We start from the raw sequence: 8,814 nt of genomic DNA, 5'->3' as shown, positions 1-8,814 counted from the left end.
CCCCGTCTCTACTGAAAATACAAAAATTAGCTGGGCGTGGTGGGGGCGGGGGGCTTCTGTAGTGCCAGCTACTCGGGAGGCTGAGGCAAGAAAATCACTTGAACCCGGGAGGCAGAGGTTGCAGTGAGCTGAGATCATGCCACTGCACTCCAGCCTGGGCAAGAGAGCGAGACTCTGTCTCCAAAAAGAGAGAGAGAGAAATCAAACCACATGAAGCCAGGAAAGGAGAAAGAGAGAGACAGAAAAAGAAAAACAGGAAGAGAGGGAAGGAGAGAGAGAGAGAGAGAGGGAGAGAGAGAGAGAGGAGGAGGAGGAGGAGGAGGAGGAGGAGGAGAAGGGAGGGAGGGAGGGAGGGAAATCTCATGACAGGAAGCCAGGAAAGGGAGCTCTAGGGACTTCATTTTTTCTCTTTTTTCCCTATGCTTCTGTAGGTATTGAAGCTGTAGGGCAGGGACCCTCAACCCCTGGGCCACAGACTGGTACCAATCTGTGGCCTGTTAGGAACAGGGCTACAGAGCAGGAGGTGAGCAGTGGGTGAGCAAATGAACCTCCATCTGTATTTACAGCCACGCCCCATCGCTCACATTACTGCCTAAGCTTCGCCTCCCATCAGATCAGCGGCGATATTAGATTCTCATAGGAGTGTGAACCCTATTGTGAACTGTGCATGGGAGAGGTCTAGGTTGCGTGCTCTTTATGACAATCCAATGCGTGACGATCTGTTACTGTCTCCCATCACCCCCAGATGGGACCATCTAGTTGAAAGAAAACAAGCTCAAGGCTTGCACTGATTCTTCCATTATGGTGAGTTATATCATTACTTCGTTATATATTACAACGTAATAATAGAAATTAAGCACACAATAAATGGAATGCACCTGAATCATTCTGAAACCATTTCTTCTGCTCCCTGGTCCGTGGCAAAACTGTCTTCCGTGAAACTGGTCCCTGGTGCCAAAAAGGTTGGGGACTGCTGCTCTAGGGTTTTGGTTCAGGGGTTCCTGAATGTGGACTTCTGGGGCCACATCCTTCTTTGCTGTAGGGGATCCTGTGCATTGTAAGATGTTGAGCTGCAGCCGTGGCCTCCACCCACCAGATGCCAGTAGCACTTGGCACCGCCCAGCCCCCACCCCAGCTGTGACAAGCAAAAATGTCTCCAGACTTTACGAAATGTCCCCTGTAGGGCAAAAGCACCCCTGAGTGAGAACTGCTGCCTTAGAGAAAGGGTTCTATCATCAAATATAAGGGAGAGGCCAGGTGCCATGGTTCACTCCTGTAATCCCAACACTTTGGGAGGCTGAGGTGGGCAGATCACCTGAGGTCAGGAGTTTGAGAGCAGCCTGGCCAACATGATGAAACCCCATCTCTATTAAAAATACAAAAATTAGCCAGGTGTGGTGGTGCACACTTATAATCCCAGCTCCTGGGGAGGCTGAGGCAGGAGCATCACTTGAACCTGGGAAGTGGAGGTTGCAGTGAGCCAAGATTGCACCACTGCACTCCAGCCTGGGAGAAAAAGCAAGACTGCTTCAAAAAAAAAAAAAAAGTAAGGCAAGAAGACCACTGCTCCGCAGCAATTAGGCACTAGTGGTATACCTCACACAAAAGGAACCACCTCAGTCTCCATTCTGATCAACGGAGATGGGCGCATTATAATTTAAAATAATTCTCAATTTAGCCCATTCATTTGTAGACTCCTGTGAGCATGTGGTAAAAGTTAAGGAATAGCTAACCCCTCAATGCCTGCAATTTCAGGGCTTACATAATCTCTGAAATCCAAGGACTCCAGTTTGAAAACCCATGTCATAGAATTATTTACATAGTTTATTACATATAATAATTTAAAAATAACAATATTCAATGTCTGAGAAGCAGTGGAGAAATTTGATCCCTAATGTACTGCAGGTGGTTCCATGAACAGGTACTGCCGTGTATTCTAGGACACAGCAAGACCCAGTGAGAGGCTTGGGTCCTGCTGGTAATTCTTCTATCTGGGTGCTTACCCTAAAGAAGGCATCCAGTATGCCAATACAGCTTTACGTACAAACATTCTGGCGACTTACAGATTACAGTATCAAAACACTAAAAACAGCCCAGGCAGGGTGGCTCATGCCTGTAATCCCAGCACTTTGGGAGGCCAAGGTGTGTGGATCACTTGACCTCAGGAGTTTCAGACCAGTCTAGCCAACGTGGTAAAACCCCATCTCTACTAAAAAAAAAAAAAAAAAAGGAAAAAGAAAAAAAAAGCCAGTCGTGATGATGCGTGCCTGAGGTCCCAGCTACTCGGGAGGCTGAGGCATGAGAATCGCTTGAACCCAGGGGACAGAGGTTGCAGTGAGCTGAGATTGTACCATTGCACTCCAGCCTGGGTGACAGAGAGAGACCTCATCTCAAAAAAAAAAAAAAAAAAAAAAAAAACACTGAAACAATCTAAAAAAAATCTAACCTGTACAAGCTGGGGGCTTAGCAAACTGATATTTAAGAGGGGTGCGATAGGATGTTGTTTACAATAAGATGGAAATTCCAATTACAGAGACTTGGAAACATAGAAGTTGTTTACAGCAATGTGATAAGAGGGAATAGGAAACACCATGGTGTTTGTTCTGTTTTGTTTTGTCTTGTTTTTTTTTGCGATGGAGTTTCGCTCTGTCACCCAGGCTGGAGTGAAGTGGTATGATCTTGGCTCACCGCAACCTCCATCCCCTGGGTTGAGGCAATTCTCCTGCCTCAGCTCCCCAAGTAGCTGGGATTACAGTAGTGCATCACCACGCCCAGCTAACTTTTGTATTTTTAGTAGAGATGGGGTTTCACCACCTTGGCCAGGCTGGTCTCGAACTCCTGACTGCTGGTCTCGAACTCCTGACCTCAGGTGATCCACCCACCTCAGCCTCCCAGAGTGCTAGGATTACAGGCATGTGCCACTGAGCCCGGCCAATGATGTATGTCCTTTAAATGAAACTAGGAAAAGAAAAATGAAACTGGAAAAGAAAATGTATGTGCATGAACAAGAATGTGTGGAAAACATGAAAAAGTGAAAAGTATGAAAACTGGATTATTGGTGGATTTCTCCTTTTCTAAATTTCTTTATTCTTTTTTTTTTTTTTTTTAAACAGGGTCTCACTCTCTTGCCCAGGCTGGAATGCAGTGGTGCGATCAAAGCTCACTGCAGCGTCAACCTCCCAGTCTCAAGCGATCCTCCCACCCCAGCCTCCCAAGTGGTTGGGACAACAGACGTGCACCACCATGCCTGGCTAATGGCTAATTTTTGTATTTTTTTGTAGAGACAGGATTTTACCATGTTTTCCGGGCTGGCCTTGAACTCCTGGGCTCAAGAGATCCACCCACCTCAGCCTCCCAAAGTGCTGGGATTGCAGGTGTGAGCATGGCACAAACCTCATTATTCATTTTTTACATCTCCTTTTAAAATGATTTTCTCACAACACATGCAATTTCTCTTGTTCCATTCCAATTCAATTCTTTATTTCCAAGGTCAGGTTTATGCTTTTAAAAATTAACAGCTTACCTTGAGTTTGATTGTCCCTTTATCTAAAAATGAAAATAAAACGAAACAAGTTAAATGAAGAGCCGTGTTGCCCTGCCTCCCTGAGCTGCAGCCTCACAAACCACAAACTTTCTTAACCCAAACGGGTTTCATGTGAACAAACACACCACCCTGGGTCATGCTGGCCTGGCCTGGGCCAGGCTGGGCCTCTGGCAGAAGCCAGAGGTTTCCTCCAAGCTGGCACAAGCTGAAGGCCAGAGGGGATGGACAAAGCTGAGCTATTCAGGGGAAAGCTGGCCTGCCTAAGTACTTGATTTACTTCACCCCGGCTCCTGCCCAAAGTAAGCTGTGAGGGGAGTAATGGGAAAACACCAGGAGAGAGGAACAAGGAGAAGGGTGGAGAGAAAGAAGAGGTGACCGAGGTCCCTAGTGGACCTGACTGTTCTCCTATCACCTCACTCTGCTACCCACACTGAATCATCTGTGGTACTGTACTAGGTTTCTGGCCTCCAGGACTCAATTAGGTATCTATTATTTTTGCCTGCCAGCAACAATTATCCCATTTCCTGCTAACAGATCGTCAATTCCCTTAGACAAGCTACCTGCCCAGCACACAATCCACGTGGCTCCCAAGCCCTCCATCCACCTTCCTGGAGCTCTAAGCCAATTTGCATAGGCCTTCCCCCTGGCCACAGTGATTGGTTCAGGGTTGAGCACATGACCCAAAATGAACCAATCAGCACAAGCCCTCGCCTCTGGTCACAGTGATTGGCTCAGGGTTGAGCATATGACCCAAGATAGGCCAATCAGAGGGAATCCTGGGACTTTATCCAGCCATCTTGGAAAACTGGTGCTTCCCCTGATCTTAAAGGGAGACCTGGCTGCATCAGGAGGTAGGGCAAGAAGCCAGCAAGAAATACCAGTGGACTTTCTTTCTAGTTATGAGAGACCATAAACTGTTGCAGAAGCCAACTGGAGTTGGGTTTCAGTTAGCCAGCCACCCAAGTCAGGAGTACCTGGTTCTTCTAGGACTAGAAGGGCTTCTAGAAGGTTCTAGAAGCTTCCACATTTCACCTTCTCTGACCACACCTCCCCAGGAGACAAGTGCTGCTTCAGTGGCCTTGGAGCCCCTGACCTTGTCTGTGTCTCCTGTGGCTACAGCATTCTCGACATGAGGAATGAGTCTACCTCCCCTGGGAGACTACAGCTTTCTGGGCCAGGGATCTCATTCACCATCTTGCCCAGGAGGCTGAGGCTGTTGCTGTCTGAATTTGACCAAAGAGTGAGGGGGAGAGACTGGCTGAGGGCCTGAGCTGCACTTAGTAACAGGCCTGTGAGTCCAGGTCTGAGTCTAATGGTTCAGGTGTGCTGGAAACCCAACAAAAGGTCGGAGGGAGTCACGCGATCTCCTCCAGGTCCCCTGTCCCACCTCTGGTCAAAGCTGACACAGGTGGGTGCCCCCATTCTGCCCAGATCTGCACCCACACAACTAGGGCTGCTGAGGAACTGTGAGCTGAGCTGCCCTTTCTGGGCTTTACTCTCTCCATCTGTAGAATGAGGAGAATGCAACCTGTCCTCCCTCTCTCCCTCTCGTGCCCCTGGGGATTTAGGGCAGAAGGGAAGCCAAGCAACACCCACACTGTCCCAGTCCTGAAGGCCAGCAAATGGCTCCACTTTGCAAAAGAAGAGGAAGTCCTGGTCCGGCACCCAAGTGACCTACCCAGGATGGCTCCCTGGCTCTGCACCACCGGCTCACCCTGGGCCACCAGCTGAGCGTGGATCACGACTTCCCCTGGGGAGTTAAAGATGGTCACGCTGATGACTTCCTCCACACCCGCGCGAAAAACAGAGGGAGCTGCAATCAGGTAACCCCTGTAGGAAAGGAGATCCGAGGTGAAGTTTTCACCCCCAGCCCCCTGGCCTCGCTGCCACCACGGCTAGGTCAGGGCTCTCCCCGCAGCAGACTCCTGCCTTTTCCTGACCACACCTGGCTGGCACTGATGCTCTAGGAGTTTGTTCCCCCTATCAGTTCTTGAGGCCAGGGATTGGCTCATTCACCTCTGAAGTCCCCATGCTGGGTAAGAATCTGGCCTCACTGGATTTTTCAGCATCACACACCCCCTCTTACTCTCTGTATTCCAGCCTCCAGGCTGTTTGCTCAACTACTTCCTTCTGCCCCCGGACCTTTAAAAAAAGGTTTGTTTGTTTGTTTGTTTGTTTTTGTTTTGTTTCTGGAGACAGAGACTTGCTCTGTCCCCCAGGCTGGAGTGCAGTGGCGTGATCTTGGCTCACTGCAACCCCCGCCTCCCAGGTTCAAGGGATTCTCGTGCTTCAGCCTCCCGAGTAGCTGGGATTACAGGTGTCTCTCACCAAGGCTGGCTGATTTTTGTCTTTTTAGTAGAGACAGGGTTTTGCCATGTTGGCCAGGATGATCTCAAACTCCTGACCTCAAATGATCCACTCTCCTTAGCCTCCCAAAGTTCTGGGATTGCAGGTGTGAGCCACCATGCCCGGCCCATCTGGCCCAGGACCTTTGCACATGTCATGCCCACCGTCTGAAATACTCTCCTCCACAAGTCAGGTAACCGGCAGGATACCACTTCATCCTCACAGTGCACCCCCTCCCCCACCATCATGAGAAGTGCTGACATCAGCCCCATTCAGAGAGAAAGGAAACCCTGGAGAAGTCAAGTCACCAGCCCCAACAGTGACAGACCAGGATTCTAACTCAGGCAGCCAGACTCCAGAATCTGATAAAAAGAAGCAAAGGGCTTCTTTGCAACATTCATTTTAAGAACAAACCCTGAAAACAAACTATAGGGCCTCAAACAGAAAAAATTCTGAAACCAATGGAATCAAAGCAGGCCTCTCTTTCCTAAAATCTTCTGATTGACTGTGAAGTCACCTCTGGAAGGGAGGCACTACCCCCACTTTCCCGATGGGCAGTTGATGCTTCAGAAGGATAGGAACATGCACCAGATCACACAGCTGGGCAGAAGAGGGTGCTGGGGTGTCCTTAAGGGACATGACCTGAGGACCCAGGTCCTCCCCACCTGAGCTCCTGTCTCCCAGTATCTGCAGCCTTCCATGGAAAATTACAAAGGCCCTGTAACCTCATGAAACACTTACAGTGTCCCCACAATCACCAAGAGCATTATAGCAAAGGCACCACAATTGCAACCATGTAGCATGATGGAAATCCGAAGAGGGTAAAGAGGAAAACTGGACCATGCAACGAGATTAGGAGACATTTTCATTTCAATATTTTTTTATTTTTATTTAGTTATTTATTTTTGAGACTGAATCTTGCTCTGTTGCCCAAGCTGGAGTGCAGTGGTGTGATCTCAGCTCACTGTACCCTCCAACTCTAAGGTTCAAGGGACTCTCCTGCCTCAGCCTCCAGAGTAGCTGGGACTACAGGAGTGCACCACCACACTCGGTTAATTTTTGTATTTTTTGTAGAGACAGGGTTCCACCATGTTGGCCAGGCTAGTCTTGAACTACTGACCTCAAGTAATCTGGCCGCCTTGGCCTTCCAAAGTGCTGGGATTACAGGCCCACTGCACCTGGCCTTAATAGTGTCTCTAGAACAACCCAATATCCACATGCAAAAAGATGAATTGAGACCATTGCCTCACATCATGCAATTAGATTAACTCAAAGTTAATCTTAGTAACAGATCTAAATTGAAGAAGTAAAACTTGTAGAAGCACTAGAAGATAATAAAGGAGAAAGTCATTGCATACTTAGATTAGGCAAAGATTTCCTGGGTAAGATACCAAAACTATCCATAAAATAACTCATGATAAACCAAACTTCATGAAAACATCATCACAAATTTTGTATCTCAAAAGATGCAGTGTGTTTGTGTTGTTTCATGCACACGAACAATGGGTTTGGGTTGTTTTCTGCAGCCCTGGCCACAGTATGCACTGACCCTGTGATCACAGTGTGCTCCATCTGCCTTGAATAATTACCAGAGTTCAGTCCCCTGGGATCACACATGCGCTGTCCAACTCTAGGACCAACTGGAGTTTGCAAGACCCTAGGTGTGTGCTGTGTATTACATAACTCCAGCACTGACCAGGACATGCAGTTACCCTGGGTTTGTAGGTGTCCTGTCCAGCTCCAGCACAGGAATGTGGCATCCTTTAGAAGGGACATACTCTTTCTGTCTGGCTCCCAGTAGATCCCTAGAGCTTAGCCTCACATATAGTACGTGGTGAATGTAGAAGATAGAGTGAGGAATAAGTGTTCATTTTGCTTTGTCACCTTTGAAAGTCCTAACAATATGGGTTTGAGTCTTATTCCAACTGCCCAGAGAACCTGACATCACTAAATTAAGTTTCCCTGCCATTCAGAAGTTGCAGCTGTTTCCAGCTGTTGGGATGCCCGCCAGCCATTCACTATCACACCTGACCCACCCCTAGCATCTGGGCCAACACTGGCTTCTCATCCTGCTGGTCTCAGAAGGTCCCAGATTGGGGAAAGTGATGTCCGGGTCAGTGTAGACAGAATTACTCTTACAACTGCAAAGCTGTGCTGCTTTCTGGGATCAGAAATTCCTCACACAGAAATCTCTCAGGTCACAGAAGTGGGCATCCAGAGCTATTCCTAAGACGGGATCCTTTGGGCTGGGTGAACCATGCCCCTGGTTTAGAGGCCAGCTACTCTGGAATCCCAGGTCGGCCATTTGGGGACGTCTCTTCCCCAGTGCGTCTCTCAGCACAGGGATTCCATGTCACTTAACAGATGGTAAGATCCCAGGGTGACTTTAGTCAGAGGCAAACGCCCTGGAGAACTGTTTAAAACTCTCCAACGGGCCAGGCACAGTGACTCACCCTGTAATCCCAGCACTTTGGGAGGCCGAGGTGGGTGGATCACCTGAGGTCAGGAGTTCCAGGACAGCCTGGCCAACAAGGAGAAACCCCATCTCTACTAAAAAATACAAAAAATTAGCCAGGTGTGGCGGCACATGCCTGTAATCCCAGCTACTCGGGAGGCTGAGGCAGGAGAGTCGTTTGAACCTGGGAGGTGGAGGTTGCAATGAGCCAAGATCATGCCATTGCACTCCACCCTGGGCAATAAGAGTAAAACTCCGTCTCAAAAATAAAAATAAATAAAAATAAAAAAACACTTCTTTATAAGGCAGGGTCTCTCATTGGAGGCAAGGTCTGTCGTGTGGGGCTGCGTCATTCCTTGCGGTGGAAGCTGACCTGCGCATCAAAAGCTGTTTACCAGCATTCCTGACCTGCGCCCACTTGATGCCAACACCAAATGCCTCCCCCTATTTGTGACAACCAAAAATGTCT

The 8,814-nt window shown here is 48.5% G+C and overlaps 1 protein-coding gene across 3 annotated transcripts in view; it reads right to left on the bottom strand.

The window, feature by feature from the left end:
* CPAMD8 (C3 and PZP like alpha-2-macroglobulin domain containing 8) overlaps positions 1–5,418 on the bottom strand; it is a 120,964-nt gene extending 115,546 nt beyond the window's left edge. For 2 of the 3 annotated variants that reach the window (XM_017879539.1, XM_017879537.1), the window contains exons 1-2: positions 5,223–5,418; positions 3,524–3,546 (exon numbers count right to left, since the gene is read on the bottom strand). The gene's annotated coding sequence lies outside the window, so the exon portion shown is untranslated. The remainder of the gene's footprint in view (positions 1–3,523; positions 3,547–5,222) is intronic. The other variant, XM_017879538.1, reaches the window with a different exon arrangement.
* Positions 5,419–8,814: the final 3,396 nt, after the last annotated feature.

This window comes from Rhinopithecus bieti, unplaced genomic scaffold (genome assembly GCF_001698545.2).
Source record: "Rhinopithecus bieti isolate Rb0 unplaced genomic scaffold, ASM169854v2 scaffold_9899, whole genome shotgun sequence".
NCBI lineage: Eukaryota > Metazoa > Chordata > Mammalia > Primates > Cercopithecidae > Rhinopithecus > Rhinopithecus bieti.
Note: the sequence above shows the minus strand (reverse complement) of the source record. Positions and strands in the feature narration are given on the sequence as shown.